The following is a 16,073-nucleotide window of genomic DNA, read 5'->3' on the forward strand; positions in this document are numbered from 1 at the left end:
AGGACCTTTCCAAAGATGTTTCCTCGCACAATCTTCGTTGCCCAAGCACTCACCCTGCTGGAGAATATCCAAACTCGTCTTTCAGACCTCTCGAAGGAGCACAAGAGAAATAACAGATGGAATCTCACAGCTAAGGACGGGAATCTATTCAAAGATAATCGCCTAGTCATTCCCACTCCTGGACTGATACAAAGGATCACAAGTCTATGTCATGATACCTTACATTCGGGACATTGTGGGATAACCAACACTCTCCATCTAGTACAAAGACAGTTTTGGTGGCCCAAGATGAAGGATGATATTAGGATCCATGTCCAAACATGCGCAGTTTGCAATCAGAACAAACACGATAATAAGAAGCCAGCCAGACTCCTACTCCAACCAGCAATACCAACAAGACCCTGGGAAATCATTGTCACTGATTTTATCGTGGAATTACCACCCTCTAGAGGCTACACAACAATCATGGTCACTATTGATTTGTTTACTCATATGGCTCATTTTACACCCTTATCCAAACAACCTTCCTCATCAGACCTTGCCGGAATTTTCCTGGAACACATATTGCGACTTCATGGGTTGCCTTCCAAGATCATTTCAGACCAAGGACCTCAATACATATCTCAGTTTTGGAAGCAAGTATGTCGTATTCTGGGAATCCAACGTGCCCTATCCTCTGGCTACCATCCACAAACCAATGGAGCCACGGTGCGTGTGAACCAGACACTCGAACAATATCTACAATGTTTTGCCACCAAAGTTCAGGACGATTGGTCACTCCTAATACCTATGGCTGAATTTGCCTACAACAATTCAGATCATTCAGCTACCAAGACCAGTCCCTTCTTCTGTAGCCAAGGATTCCATCCATCAGTCCTACCCTCCATACTCCCACATCCTACTCCAGTACCTGCAGTAGACTCCTGGATCGAAAACCTCATCACAGTACATAAGGAGGTTAAGGAATACCTAGAACGGGCCCGAGAAGATGTCAAACGTTATGCTGACTCTAAAAGAAGACCTGGACCTTCCTATTCTGTAGGGGATACGGTTTGGTTATCCTCAAAGCTCCTTCCTTGACACCTGCGCCCCAATAAACTGGCTCCCAGATACTACGGTCCCTTTTCCATACAAGAAATCATCAACCCAGTGGCCTTTCAACTCCGGTTACCTGAATCTTGGAAAAGAATCCATCCAGTCTTTCACACTTCTCTGTTAAAACCATACATTCAGTCATCCCGAACAGCTCCTATATCTACCCCTGTTATTGTAAATGATCAACTGGACTACGAGGTTTCCAGGATTTGTGACTCAAGATATCGACGAGGTCAACTACAATATCTGGTTGAGTGGAAAGGGTACCCCTCCAGTGAGCGTACCTGGGAACCTGTGTCAAACATGAATGCTCCCAGATTGGTTCAACAATTTCATCTGATCCATCCGGGCAAACCGGGAGGAGCTGGTTTCCAGAGGAGGCATACTGTCATGAACCGTCGTCTACATCCTTTCTGGACCTCCTGGTCCCTGACTCGCAGGGGATTGCATGCAGTTATCCTTCCACCATGGCCGCCCGGAACACAATACTCCGGATCGGTCTATGCGTTCCAAGCTGCTCATCCTACAAAAGGGACATGCCCCGCGGCTCTGCGTGTCTCAACGCTACCGCTACCTGTAGTCCGACGTGCTTAGCCGGAGTTCAATCGGGGCTCTCACTTGATTCCTTGTTCCCAGTCCCTTGAATTCTCTCCTGTTCCCTTTCCTCCCCAATCTCCTGGAAAACCTTCCACGCTCGATTCATGGTCTTCCGTGCCTCCGAGCGTACCTTAATTACTTCCTGGAATTGCCCTGGACTTGTAGAACACTCCTGGAAACTGAACCGCTACTCTCACGCTGGACGCCAAAGACCGGCGTTCGGGACTATACAAATCCCGGACCGTAAAGAAGAAGAAATCCCAGAAGGTCGCAAGTACACAACAGAAACAGGTGAGAAGGGGAGAGACTTGTGACATTCTCAGTTCAAGTGCACAAGGCAAAGTTCTGGCTCAAACATCAATATTCCTTGTGGCCCATAGTTTCTTCACTATTGGGTTCCTGGAGAATGTCTCCCCTCTCCAGGTGTCTTATTCACCATGTTTTCACAATGTCACAGAGATGTTTGCTGTCCCCTGTGTGAAACACACTCAAAAGCCACAGTTGGAAACAGTTCTCCTGGTCAGATAAAGGGAATACCTTCCTTTCCCAGGTTACAATACAAACAGCCAAAATTCCACACAACCAGGGGAATAACTCCCATTCCCTGGTCTTGACTACTAGGATAATAACTCCCTTTTCCTGTTAACTTGACTCTTGAATTTGTACCACTTTGTTTACTAGGAGAATGTCCTCATTCTTCTAGTATCTTGCCAGTTCCACACAACCAGGGAGAATGTCTCCCTTCCCCTGGACTTTCTCACCCCTCTTATTACAGTTCACAACAGTTGCGGGAAATTACCTTACTCAGGCAGTTCACAATAATACGGAATTAATTTTCTTCCCTTGTTTCCAATCCAACTTCCTGTGGTACTATTCCTGTCATTGTACGGGTCCCAGACCCTTCCCCTTCTCTCCCCCTGACTTGGTTCACTTGGTTAACTCTGTCCCCAGGTACTCCATGAGGAAATTGGTTTATTTTGCTATTTGTTCTTCCTTAGTTTGGGTCCCTGATCCTGATGTCTTCCCCCTTTCTACTCGGCCTATTTGGTCCACTCCCCCACCAAGTACTGCCCAGAGGAAGATGGTACATGTAATTCTCCACTTGGTGATGTCTCGGGTTCCAGACCCTCATCTTGTTCCCTCCTTCTTCTGGCACACTTGGTTCACTATCCTGCCCAGGAATGCCATGAGGGGGATGACTCTTAGTGTTCTTAACACTGGGATATGTCCTTCTAGTCCCTTTCCACCCCTACTGGTACCCAAGCACGACCCGTTACCTTTGCTGATTCGCATACGCCCTGTCAATAATTCCTGGGGTCTTGTTTCCACCTGCAGTGTTGCATGGACTTTTTGCACCTCCTCTGTCTTTGCCCAGATTTGTATTCCTGGACTATTCAGCTCGCCGGTGTCAGTGCCGGTATGGCACCACGCAGTCTAACTTCCCAGAGGTTGCACTACCGGTCACCAGCTTTCTGTGGCATTCAGTTCCATGCCATTGGGCCATTACTTAATTTCTCACTCTCGATTCAGTGTTTGGATGGCCTTTGGATCCTCTTCTGTGTTCCCCACTCCAAGTTTGAAGTTACTGGGCTGTACTCCTTTGCATGCTTGTACGTTTTCCCTTAGTTCGTCTCTTACCAGGATTGCTCTCTCTGTCTTGAAGTCCCTTGTCAGTTTTTATTAGACTTCCATGACCACTCCTCCATGGAAGTCCATACAATTCGTCTTTCTTCCCTCAGTCACTCTTCATGGCTCGCGCGTGCCACTTCTTCCCAGTCTTGTGTTGATGATGATCTTCAGGTCTTTGAGGATCTTCTTCGTGCCAGTACCAAAGTCAGTCATATGATTTGTATTATCCGTACTGTTCCTCGTCTCAGTAGATGTTACTGGCATGATATCAAAATAACAATTAGCAGTGCAATTGAGAGGTGGGGTGGAAGGGTGTTAGAGGGTTTGGGTACGTGAGGATTGGGATGTTGTGTCGACTACTACCCAGGTGGTCTATTGGGTAGGAGGATGTAGAGGAGGTGGGTGGAGGTTTTTTATACCATATTCTCCTAAGAAGTCCTCCTGTCCCCAGAGGGGGAGTCTCTATCCATGAGATCCTCCCGATGAGTACCAACCGCAGGGGGACTATCGGGTAGCGGCCTCATCTCTTGGCCTCATGGGAAGGGGCTCCCCCTCGTGGAGAAGTGATGACATTTTGGGATTCATCACACCACAATACTGTTCTTTACTAGATGACAACCTCTTATCTCTAGAGAATTCCTGTGTGGTTGTGTCCAATATTTCCTCTTTAGCTAAATGCCTTGTATTAATTAAGGTGACCATCTAATGAGTGATGTCAATGCCTCAGCAGGCACCATCATATAAAGGCTAATCTGGGAAGCCTATTTCTGTTGATTATTAATGAAAGACAGAAGATGTGATGGGTGGAAGGTTTGAAATTGATCTTAACCTCTGGTATTGCTCTGGGCAACCTCCAGACCATTGTTCTTTGTCTGCCAAGCCATTACAAAAGGGGAACGACCATATGCAAATCAGGCTTGGTCCCAGCACAAAAGGGGCAGTCCAGCTGTAACTGCTAGGTCACATCCCTTCTGCATAAGATCACAAGCACCCCAAACATGTTTCAGCCTTGTTGGGCCTCATCAGCGAGGAGTGGCTTGGGTCTCTAGGCCCAGCAGGCAAGGGACCCACGTCTGGGCATACCCATCCCACTCGGGGTGATTTAAGCAAAACAAAGACGTGGTGGTTAAAGGTTTAGAATTAATCCTAACCTCTGGAATTTCTCTGGGAAACCCTCCAGACTATTTTTCTTTGCCTGACAAGACATTACAAAAGGCAAAAGACCATTTGCAAATCAGGCTTGGGCCCACCCCAAAAGGGGGAGTCCAGCACAAACTGCTTGCTCATATATCCCTTCTGCAGGAGACCATAAGCATCCCCAAACATGTTTCAGCCTTGTTGGGCCTCATCAGCGAGGAGTGGCTTGGGTCTCTAGGCCCGGCAGGCAAGGGACCCACGTCTGGGCATACCCATCCCACTCCGTGTGACTTACGCAAAACAAAGAGGTGATGGTTAAAGGTTTAGAATTAATCCTAACCTCTGGTATTTCTCTGGGAAACCCTCCAGACTATTGTTCTTTGCCTGACAAGACATTACAAAAGGCAAAAGACCATTTGCAAAATAGGCTTGGGCCCACCCCAAAAGGGGCAGTCCAGCCCAAACTGCTTGCTCACATCCCTACTGCAGGAGACCATAAGCATCCCCAAACATGTTTCGGCCTTGTTGGGCCTCATCAGTGAGGAGTAACTTGGGTCTCTAGGCCCAGCAGGCATGGGACTCACATCTGTGCATAGCCGTTCCACTCAGTATGGCTTACGCAAAACAAAAGAGGTCATGGCTGGAAAGTTTGGAATTAATCCTAACCTCTGGCATTACTTTGGGCAACCCTCCAGACCATTGTTCTTTGCCTGCCAAGCCATTACAAAAGGGGAAAGACCATATGCACATCAGGCTTGGTAGGGATGTGACCAAGCAGTTTGGGCTGGAATACCCCTTTTGGGGGAGACCCAGCCTGATGTGCATATGGTAATTCCTCTTTTGTAATGGCTTGGCAGGCGAAGAACGATGGGCTGGAGGGTTGCCCAGAGCAATGCCAGAGGTTGGTATTAATTCCAAACCTTCCATCCATCCCCTCTTGTGTTTTGCGTGGATTGTTAATGACGCAGGGATCGCTAAAGAGATCTTTATTTGCATTCCCTTCAAAATGTGGTATGAAGAAAAAGTCACCTTCGAAGTAACCCTTTACTCATGACTCTTGACCTGTGTGCATTTGGAAACATTGTATTGAGGTGAGTTTTTCACAGTCAAACATTCAACTGAAACTGTCTGTAACCGGTAGATGTGTACCCACGCGTATTGTTATGTATAACTGATAGTATGTGTGTAATGTATAACTGTTAGTATGTGTGCACGCTACAGACCATAGAAAATACATGTAGCCATGTTTTGCAAGACACAGCGAGATGCAGGGATGTTCAGCGGAATAAACAAAGAGCTAGACAGACAAAGAGACACAGTTGATATCCCAGGAGGATAGCTCAGCGGCAACGTGCTCGCCATGGAAACAAGACGACAGGAAGCAACACAGGTTCGTTCCCTTGGTCCGCGCTTAGAAACCTCTGGGTATTAAGTGCATTATAAATCCGCAACTAAGACATATTCCCGTAATAGCGCCTCGTTGCCTCCAGTCTGTGTGACCGCGTTAAAAATGTAAATAAATAAATGTTCACATAATTTTTACTGTGAAATGAGTATGCATTCCTAAATCATCTATTTAATGACTGTGCGCCCGATTCATGCAATTCTTTGCACGGTTTAAAGTGACTTTTCACTGCTGAAAAGTGGCTTTGCACTGACGACACAAACCCTGACTCATGGAACTGTGCACAGTGTATTTTTGCAGTGCAAAGTCATTTTGTACTGCAAAAATGACTTTGTACTGACTTTGCACTGCACAAATAAACTTTGCACAGTTCCATGAATCAGGGTTTGTGTCGTCAGTGCAAAGTCACTTTTCAGCAGTGCAGAGTCACTGTGAACCATGCAAAAAAATCCATGAATCGGGCCCCATGTGTATACATGTGTGCTACTAATTGAATGCATGTACTTCTATCTACACAACCACAGTCCAACCATGTCTGCATTGTACAGTGCTGGATAGAGCTCACGCCAGAGTACCTTGCAACCCACAAAACTCACTGTGCTGATGCGCAGAAGTGCAGTGTGATGACTTTTTCACACGTTTTACCCCACTCTGAAAAAGAGCCAAAGGAATGGGGTCGTGGTTACTATTGATAAGAGGGTAATACTTAAAGCAAAATGGTAAACAGAGCAGACTGTCGCAGGTGTCTTGTATGTAATGTGTATACATACCTATGGGATGCTGTGTGCTTCCACATATATGGTCATATAATTATGCTCTTATCCTTAGCCAAACACCTGTGTGGATTAAGGACACGTTAGACACACGAGGGCAGTAATGCAGATCACTAAAGGGCGCTAATGCAGTAATCCATGGCAATGTGGCCAATCCTCTGCCGTGCCATTGGTTACCCATGTTTTACATGTGAGTGCCCATGTGCCTCATGGACCACACTGCACCTTGGGATGTGTGTTAGGTGCAATGAGAGTCCATGTCCTCAATGTATGAATCTGAGCACACGTGTGCCAGTGACCACGTTCTCAGTGCATCACACTTTCCTTGTATGTAGAAAAGGACATGCAAGCACGTGTCCATGTGCTCAGTGGTCTCGGTGCTCGTGCATGCACAAGACGATATGCAGGCACATGGACATTTGCTCAATGGGTGCCTATGCTGATTTACACACCAGTGGATTTGCATGCACGCGCCCATTAGCTCAATGGATTTCAATACCCATTTACGTACTCGGGTACATGCACGCCAGGGTCCATGTGCTCAATTTTTCTCAATGCCCATGTATGTAAAAAAGGACATGCATGAACGCATGTCTGTGCGCACTCCGTCTCAAGGCCCATGTGGGCACAAGAGGATTTGCACGGATGCGTTTGTCAATGCTCATGTATGTACAACGGGTCATCCATGCACGCACCCATGTGCTGAACATGCACACATTTACTTACATATACACGTGGGCATTGGTATTAAAGCTTCCTGACCCTCAATGCACATCTATGTAAGAGAGAAACCCTCTGTGCATATGCATGCTTTCAATGAATCTCAGTGGTCACTTATGCAATGAATGACATGTATGCGCATGCGCGGAGTTTATTGGGTCTCAGCGCCCACGCACTGCGCGTCTCAGGAGTAGAGGAAGCCGCTTTGGTCCTTATCCCGCCCCCCGCACATCTATCTTCCCGTGACATGCCAGACAGTCTCCTTGGAGAACCCTTCAAGGAGAACTTGCCTGGGTGCTCATTATGTGCCGGTGTCTTGTAAGCAGCTGAGTGATGCTCTCTTAATTCTGATTACTGTACCCCGAGCGGGGACTCCGCAATCAGGGGCAGGTGTGTTTCTGTCTTCCTTGGGAGCTCAGTTGGACCCTGTCGCTGTGTTTTCATGGCATCCGTTCGCCGTTAACCTTCTGGGACTATATCCCCATACATAATGTAATCTAAATAGGCGCCGGCACATATTACTGTTAATCCACTGAGGTGATAAATGGCCAGGCTCGTGCCCATCAGATAGCGGAGCCATAGCGCGGGTTCAGCTGAAAAAAGTCACCTGTAAAAGAGGACGTGTCCCATTGCTCATAAATGATATGTCAGTGCTTGATCAGTTACACTGGAGTCAACAGCTGCAGCTTCTGCACAGTGGGAATGCCATGGAATACAAGCAATACTACTACTACTAATAATAATAATAATAATAATAAGAAGCATTAGTGTCATTATTATTATTATACAATAATCATTATTACAATGCTAAATCTAATACAGATTCAGTTTGTTTTGGATTCATTATTATTGTTATTATTATTTGCATTCTTCTAATACTAACTCCAATAACCATTGCTGTTTTAGGGTTATTATTAAGGGCGTCAGTCATGTAACTGGTCCTCCATAGCGCCCTGAGCCGGATGGTTTGTGCACGCTTTATAAATGAAACAATAAATAAAATAAATACATATATTGTTATTATCATTATTAATAATATTCTAGAACTAATAATTATAGTAGTAACAGTTTCAGGGTTATTATTGTCATTATTATTATTATTATTATTATTATTATGAATAATACTATTTTAGATCTACTAAGTATAGTAGTAACCGTTTCAGGATTCTTATTGCTGTTATTATTATTATTATTATTATTATTATTATTATTATTATTATTATTATTAATAATAATACTAATATTCTAGAACTAATAATTATAGTAGTAACATTAACAGTTTCAGGGTTATTATTATTATTATTATTATTAATATTATATTATATTATATTATTTACTAATCATTATGATCGATTCTGGGCTGCAATACATTCTGCCAGATCTTTGGTTATAACTGGGACACCTATAATATCTGGAAAAGATCAGTTTTGCCTTTACAAGTGTCTCACTTCTCTCTTATGCAGGCTGGTATTGACGGGTCATAAAAAAATCAGTTTGAAACCCTTAGGACAGAACATAACGATCGATTATTTGGAAACATGTAATATGTAAATGAAATCCGAGGAATATGAGGATTTTTCAGGAAGAAGTTCAAAGATACTCCGAGTCCTACTCAGGCTTTTCAATATATTGGACTTGATGTATTCTCTGTAGTTAAGCTTAAGGATTTGAATATGCGTATAGTGAGGAATTGAAGTCATCCTGTCTAGTATGTAAGTGTTCTCTCTTTGCTATTGGAACGCAAAGATAGCAAAAGTTTGTAATAAACTAAATGCATAATAAAAAACAGGTATGAGGATTTTAAGGGTTTGTATGTATTGTGTAGGGACACTTGTACTTGTTTTATATTTTTACATGGCATATTTACAGGGTAATTCATAGAATTCAGCGCACAAGTGGCGCACGCGGCTGGCGCACAGTGTGCGTGTGCGACTTTCAGCGCCAGCCGCGTGCTCTAAAATCCATTTCCGCGCACAGCGTATTCATGGATTTTAGCTACCAAAACCAGCCGTGGCGCACAGTGGTGCAGCGACCCTGCAGCAGCGCCAGTTACGCCCCCAAGAACACCCCTCGCGCAAGGAAAAGACATCAAAATCCCCAATCCAGCGCAAAGGGCTGCACTAACCCTGTACCAGTATACAGGGTCACCACACAGCACACGGCAAACGGGGAACGTGTATTTCGGGGGTGCGCGGGAAGTTTCACATGCGATTGGCCCTGTGCGAGTGGGGTACGTGTTTAACTGGGGTGCGCGGGAAGTTACACACGCGATAAGCCCTGTGCGAGTGGGGTGCGTGTATTCCTGGGGTGCGCGGGAGGTTTCACACGCGATCGGAGCGGGGTACGTGTAAATCGGGGGTGCACGGGAAGTTTCACACGCAATTGGCCCTGTTCGAGTGGGGTACGTGTATTGCTGGGGTGCGCGGGAGGTTTCACACGTGATCGGAGCGGGGTACGTGTAAATTGGGGGTGCATGGGAAGTTTCACACGCGATTGGCCCTGTGCGAGTGGGGTACGTGTATAACTGGGGTGTGCGGGAATTTACACATGCGATTGGCCCTGTGCGAGTGGGGTACGTGTATTCCTGGGGTGCGCAGGAAGTTTCACACGTGATTGGCCCTGTGCGAGTGGGGTACGTGGATTACTGGGGTTCGCGGGAAGTTACACACGTGAATGGCCCTCTGCGAGTGGGGAACGTGTATTCCTGGGGTGCGCGGGAGGTTTCACACATGATCGGAGCTGGGTACGTGTAAATCGGGGGTGCGCAGGAAGTTCCACACGCGATTGGCCCTGTGCGAGTGGGGAACGTGTATTCCTGGGGTGCGTGGGAAATTTCACATGCGATTGGAGCGGGGTATGTGTAAATCGGGGGGTGCGCGGAAAGTTCCACACGTGATTGGCCCTGTGCGAGTGGGGTATGTGTATTCCTGGGGTACGCAGGAAGCTTCACACGTGATCGGAGCAGGGTAGGTGTAAATTCGGGGGTGCGCGGTAAATTTCACACGTGATTTTGCTGTCAGAGCAGGGTACGTGAATTTCGGGGGTGCGCGGGGAGTCCTACCCGTGAATTGGCAGTGTGGGTCCTCCCAGGTGTTCCCTCTACACCCTCCAGGGCCCCTGCAGGCAGCCCACACCACAGGGGACTACCCTGCACCCCTGGTCATGTCCTGGAGGCAGCCCATCCACCATGGGCATGCCCCCCGGCCAAGCCACATGTCACCTTGCACTACTGATCACCAACTCATGTCCCCCAGCACCCCCACCCCCCAGCAGTCAGGGGCACCTGCCAGCAGGCCCCCAATCATGTCCCCCAGCACCCCCACCCCCCAGCAGTCAGGGGTACCTGCCAGCAGGCCCCCACTCATGGCCTCCAGAACCCCCACCCCCCAGCAGTCAGGGGCACCTGCCAGCAGGCCCCCACTCATGTCCCCCAGCACCCCCAAACCCCAGCAGTCAGGGGCACCAGCCAGCAGGCCCCAACTCATGTCCCACTCATGTCCCCCAGCACCCCACCCCCCAGCAGTCAGGGGCACCTGCCAGCAGGCCCCCACTCATGTCCCCCAGTACCCCCACCCCCCAGCAGTCAGGGGCACCAGCCAGCAGGCCCCCACTCATGTCCCACTCATGTCCCCTATCAACCCCACCCCCAGCAGTCAGGGGTACCAGCCAGCAGGCCCCCACTCATGTCCCACTCATGTCCCCCAGCACACCCACCCCCCCAGCAGTCAGGGGCACCTGCCAGCAGGCCCCCACTCATGTCCCCATGCCCCCACGTCATGACGATCCTCAATCATGGGCCTAATGGCCAGCCACATCACACCCCATGCCACCCCAGTCCAAAGACCCAACCAAGTATTGCATTCACCCACATAGAAATGCCCATTACATGATACAACCCGAATGGCAAGTATGTAAATGAACACATGTCCATCACAGACACACAATGGGTGCAAGTGAATGTGAAAACCCACATCATGACATGCATGAAATCAATGAGAGAATACCACACACTGAAGTATGAAACAAAAATGTATTGAATCCAAAATGAATGTAATGAAAAGAAAACACACAATAATGTGAAGAAGAAATAAAACACAGCATGTCCAGAAAATAATCAAAAATATGAAATCAGAATCCAAAGAAATCCAAATGAAAATGTGTCCAAAGTCTCAGTGCAACAAAGCAAATCCAAGGGAAAAAATAAGTGAAATCCATTGCTCCATGGTGAAATGAAAAGAAAAAAAGAAAATGCACTGTTCAACTATATACAAATCACCAATCCAGGGTCCATGAGCCCAACAAATGAAATGAAACCTACAAAAAAGACTACCTAATAAAGAACTATATACAAAATCTGTGGTGCATTGTCCGATCGCCCCAAAATAAACAAAAACAGAAAGGAAACCTAACACTATCTAACTATTTACAAGTCCAACGGCGCACTTATTGATGTCCCGGGCCAGGGCATCATCGAACTCCTGCTCAATGTCCTGGAGGCGGTCCTCTTCCATAGCCCCGAGGGTTCGCAGGGACGACGACATGTTCACCTCCAACTCCCTGCGAATTGCCTCAAGGCACTTGGCCCGCCTCAGGGCCTGCATGTAGTTCTCCGCCCTGACCATTGTGAGCCGTGCCTCTTCCGCCCGCTCCGCATCATTGGAGTGGCCCAACCGCTGCCACATGGAAGACACTTGAAATCCGGGGTCTTCCTGCCCTATGGCCGATGCCTGCCCCTCCGATGTTGAAGGCCCTGAGCCATCATTGCTCTCACCATGTTGCTGCTGCTGTGCTTGAGCCTGTGCCTGCGCCCTGGCTCTTGCTGCCTGCACGTCCTCCTCCGATTGGGGTGCAGTTGTTGTGGTGGCCACCCCTGCTGGACGTCTGACTCCCGACTGTGGCAGGGATGTGTCCTCCACCAGCCTGGCCGCTGGGTCAGGGGCAGTTCCACAGGGTACCCAGGTGACACATGGGTGGGAAGATGGCATGGAGGATGACTGGCGCGTAGGGGGTTCAGGTGAGGAGGGGGTCACAAGAAGGTCCAGCACACAGAGGAATCCAGCACAGGTGACCCGTCCCAGTAGGTCAACGTGGTCAAAGAGGCATGCGAGACGACGTGCAGTCTCTCCACGAAAAGACTGCAGGTCACCTCGCATGCCTCGTGGACGCAACGTTATCCCACTCAGGATAGGATCAACACGGTCCCGGATAGCCACGTCTGCAGGGAGAGGAAGGCCAGTTGTTGTGTGCTCATCCCCTCCCTGAAAACGGGTCTGGACGTAGGCATCCCTGCTGGTGCCAGATGCTGCTGTGACAGGATCAGGGACAGGATTACACACAGGCACCTCTGCGGCGGCCTGTGCTGCCTCCTGTCCCTGCCCCTGCACTGCACCACTAGCACCAGTGGAATCCCCACCTTCAGACCCCGTGTGTGTCCCTTCTGCGGCCTCCTCCTCCACCAAACCCCCCACCAACCTGGATGACTCCGTGCCACCTTCCTCCGTTGGACCCTGTGGGGTCTCAGCTGCCCCTTCTGCAGCCGAGGAGTCCACCTCCGACCTCTGCCTCTTGGATCTACCCTCGCCAGCTGCGGCCTGGGACGCAGCACCAGACTTCTCACTCCCCGACGAGATGACAATCTGGGAGGGGAGCCGGGCCTTGTGTCTCCGGCTGGTGGTGCGATCCCTGCCGCTGTGCTCCACAGCAACCTCTCTGCCCTCTTCATCAGTTGATGCTGCAGACAGGGAGAGATAAAACACAGACCACTGTACAATGGACTGATACACACATGACAGTTGCACATGAGTGGCAGTTTCAAACTTCAGAAATGGCATCACACTCCCCAACACACATGTCATTTCAACTCACACACATGAGCATTTCCACAGCAATATTGCACCTGGCAGCAACATCCATACACATACAACAGCATTAACAGCCGAAGGTGAGCCTGACATCACATGAAACACAGGGAGTGCACTAGACACGCACACACGCCACCACACTTACATGCATGTCTGCATCTCCTCCAACTGTCGCAGTGATGCGATCGCCATACATGTCACATCTGGCATTCAGCCTTCTACATATCAGTGTCACGTGCATCCATGTTGCATCACAGTTGCACACTTGTCAAATACACACACATGTACATGTACACAATGCCGATACATGCAGCAGGAACCACTATCCATGTGTGACACCACAACCATGCCAATGTACATACACAGAAATTCAAACATGTGTGCTACCACACCTGCATTTGCACAGCATGCTTACCAACACATACACCATCGATGTGTCTCACACCTAAGAGGACTCACATGTGGCAACCTCACTCCCCTGTTCATACACATCACTACACGGCCCTACGAAAACACATGTGGAACCTGCACACTACTGGCACACCACCACACGCACAGCATCCAATCAGTATGCATGTACACTTACCGCTCAACTCCAGACAGGTCTGCCTCTCAAGGACCTGGACGTGGAACGCTGGGCATATGTGTTCCAGGACTCTCATCTGGTGGTCGAACAGGTGGCCCCGGTGCCACTTGGCATCCGCTGCCTTCAAGAGCGCCGGGCCTTGTTGAGGGTCCTGGACCTGAAGACCTCCCAGCGCTTCTTGACATGGTGTAAGTCGCAGACTGCCACCCCCACCTCATTGATGGCAGTCACGGTGTCCATCCAGATCCTGGCCCGTCCTTCATTGTCGGCGCACGAACTTCCAAAAAGGGCATCATACTGCCGCAGGACTTGCTCCACCAGGACACCAACTTCCCTGGCACTGAGGCTGGTGGCCCTCTGCCTCTCTGGCTGGGGGTTGCCAGTGGTGTCAGATGGTGTTGTGCCCGACATGGCAACCCCAGAGGCAGGAGTGGGTGGGCAACTGGGTCCTGGGGCTGGGCTGTGGAGCGATGGTATTCCAGTCGGGAGTCTTCGGTTCCAGCAGGGGTGGTCACAGCAACTGCACCCCTGGCTGACGTGCAGGCAGAAAATAGCAGGGCACGTGGGCAGCAGGCAGTCAGGCAGCAGCAGTTGGCAGGACGGAGTGTGCTCAGGGCTCTGGGGGGCAGTAATTCGGCTTTCTGGACAGGAGCGTGGTCTTCCGTGTGTTGTTGCGTGGCCAGCTTGATACGGAGTGATTTGGCACGTGAAAATCTTGCACGTCAGTGTGTAATTCGAGGAAACGCCCTTTGCGCGTAAGCGTGTCAACACACGTACGCGGTTTCATTGGACCAAAGGCCATTAGCGCGTAAGCGCTTCGGTGACGTGACTTGTGCGGGCGTTTCCCTTGTGACGTGGCAGCGCACGTGGATGCGTGTAATCCGAGGAAAGGGCCTACACGCGTAAGTGACGTGACGCGCGTGGGCTTTTCCATCAACACGGGTGCATGTTCATCGTACACGTCCAAAAACTGCACGTCCGAGTGTCAGCTCTTGTAATTGGAGGAAAGGGCCTTAGCACGTACACGCGTAAGTGACGCTGTACGTGTGGGCCGCTTTAAAAGGTACGTGTAGGACCCCATTCCCTTGTACGTGCTTTTCGAGGAGAGCGAGTGGGTGAATTCTGTACTTCTTGTCGGTTCACACGGGATTACTTCACAGCGTTTCAAGTTCAAACTCCCTCTTACCTCTGACAGCGTTCTTTATTCTTTTTGGGCCTGTTTAGTCAAACAGCGTTCACTTCTTCTTTTGTCCTGTCTCCTCAGACATCGTACAATTCTTCTTTTGGTGGGGGTGTTGCCAACGCACACACGCGCGTCTTTTTCATGTTCTTTTTCCAGGCCGACGGTGAGTCGCGCACGTATTTACCAACTGTGCTTGCCCCTTGTGTCGCGTACCCCTTCAGAGGTCATTGTAGGCTGTGTTTATTACGCGTACACTTATTTTTGTGTTTCTGGGTGCCACAGCATAGTGCGGGTTCATTTTTTAATGCACGTGGTCTACGAGGGGTTGCGTGCACGTTCTTTTTTTATTTTGGGCTGCCTGTGCGTTGCGTGACCCATCATCTTCCCCCAGGGGTCACAGACACCCTTGTTAGAGCACTAGGGTACGAATTCCATCTAGTACCCTACCCCTTTCAGCCCCAATTGCCCAGGACAATAGTTTAATGCTACTCCCATACGCACAACAAAATCAGTGCCATGGTTGGGAGGCGACCAAGCCGTAAGGGAGGCAAAGGTGGCCGACCTTCAAAATGTGGGCGTGGTGGGTGCGGTAGGGGACGTGGTCGGGATTTGCAGGGTGCCCCTAGACCCCCATGTGTGGAGGACCAATCAGGGACACCCATGCCCCCCCCTCATGGTTGATGGAAACGTGGCTGACACCATCCCAGCTCAGCCCTTGTTGGACCAGCCCATTGTGGCACCTGACCTGGCACAGGATGACTCCCAGGCTGACTTCCAGGCCAGCAAGTCTAGGCCACGTGTGGCGGTGCAAGTTGGTGTCACCATGCCACGTGGATCTGGGGCAGCTATGTCATCTGCTGCCCCAAGTAGGCAGGGTGGGGAGGCTGCAGGGGCAGTTGCAGCTCCATCCACCACAGCTCTGAGTCTCCCAGCCAGGACAGTGTCAGTCCAGGTCCACCAAACTGACGTTCCCCCTGCCAACATCACACTTCTGCCAATGCCTTTAGCAAGGCCTATGGTCATTGTGCATTCGCACACTCCTACTACCCAGTCCACCTGTGCTTCTGCCCCTACTGACCAGAGCGTC

The sequence above is a fragment of the Ambystoma mexicanum genome, chromosome 11, assembly GCF_040938575.1.
Source record: "Ambystoma mexicanum isolate Mex_15411 chromosome 11, UKY_AmexF1_1, whole genome shotgun sequence".
NCBI lineage: Eukaryota > Metazoa > Chordata > Amphibia > Caudata > Ambystomatidae > Ambystoma > Ambystoma mexicanum.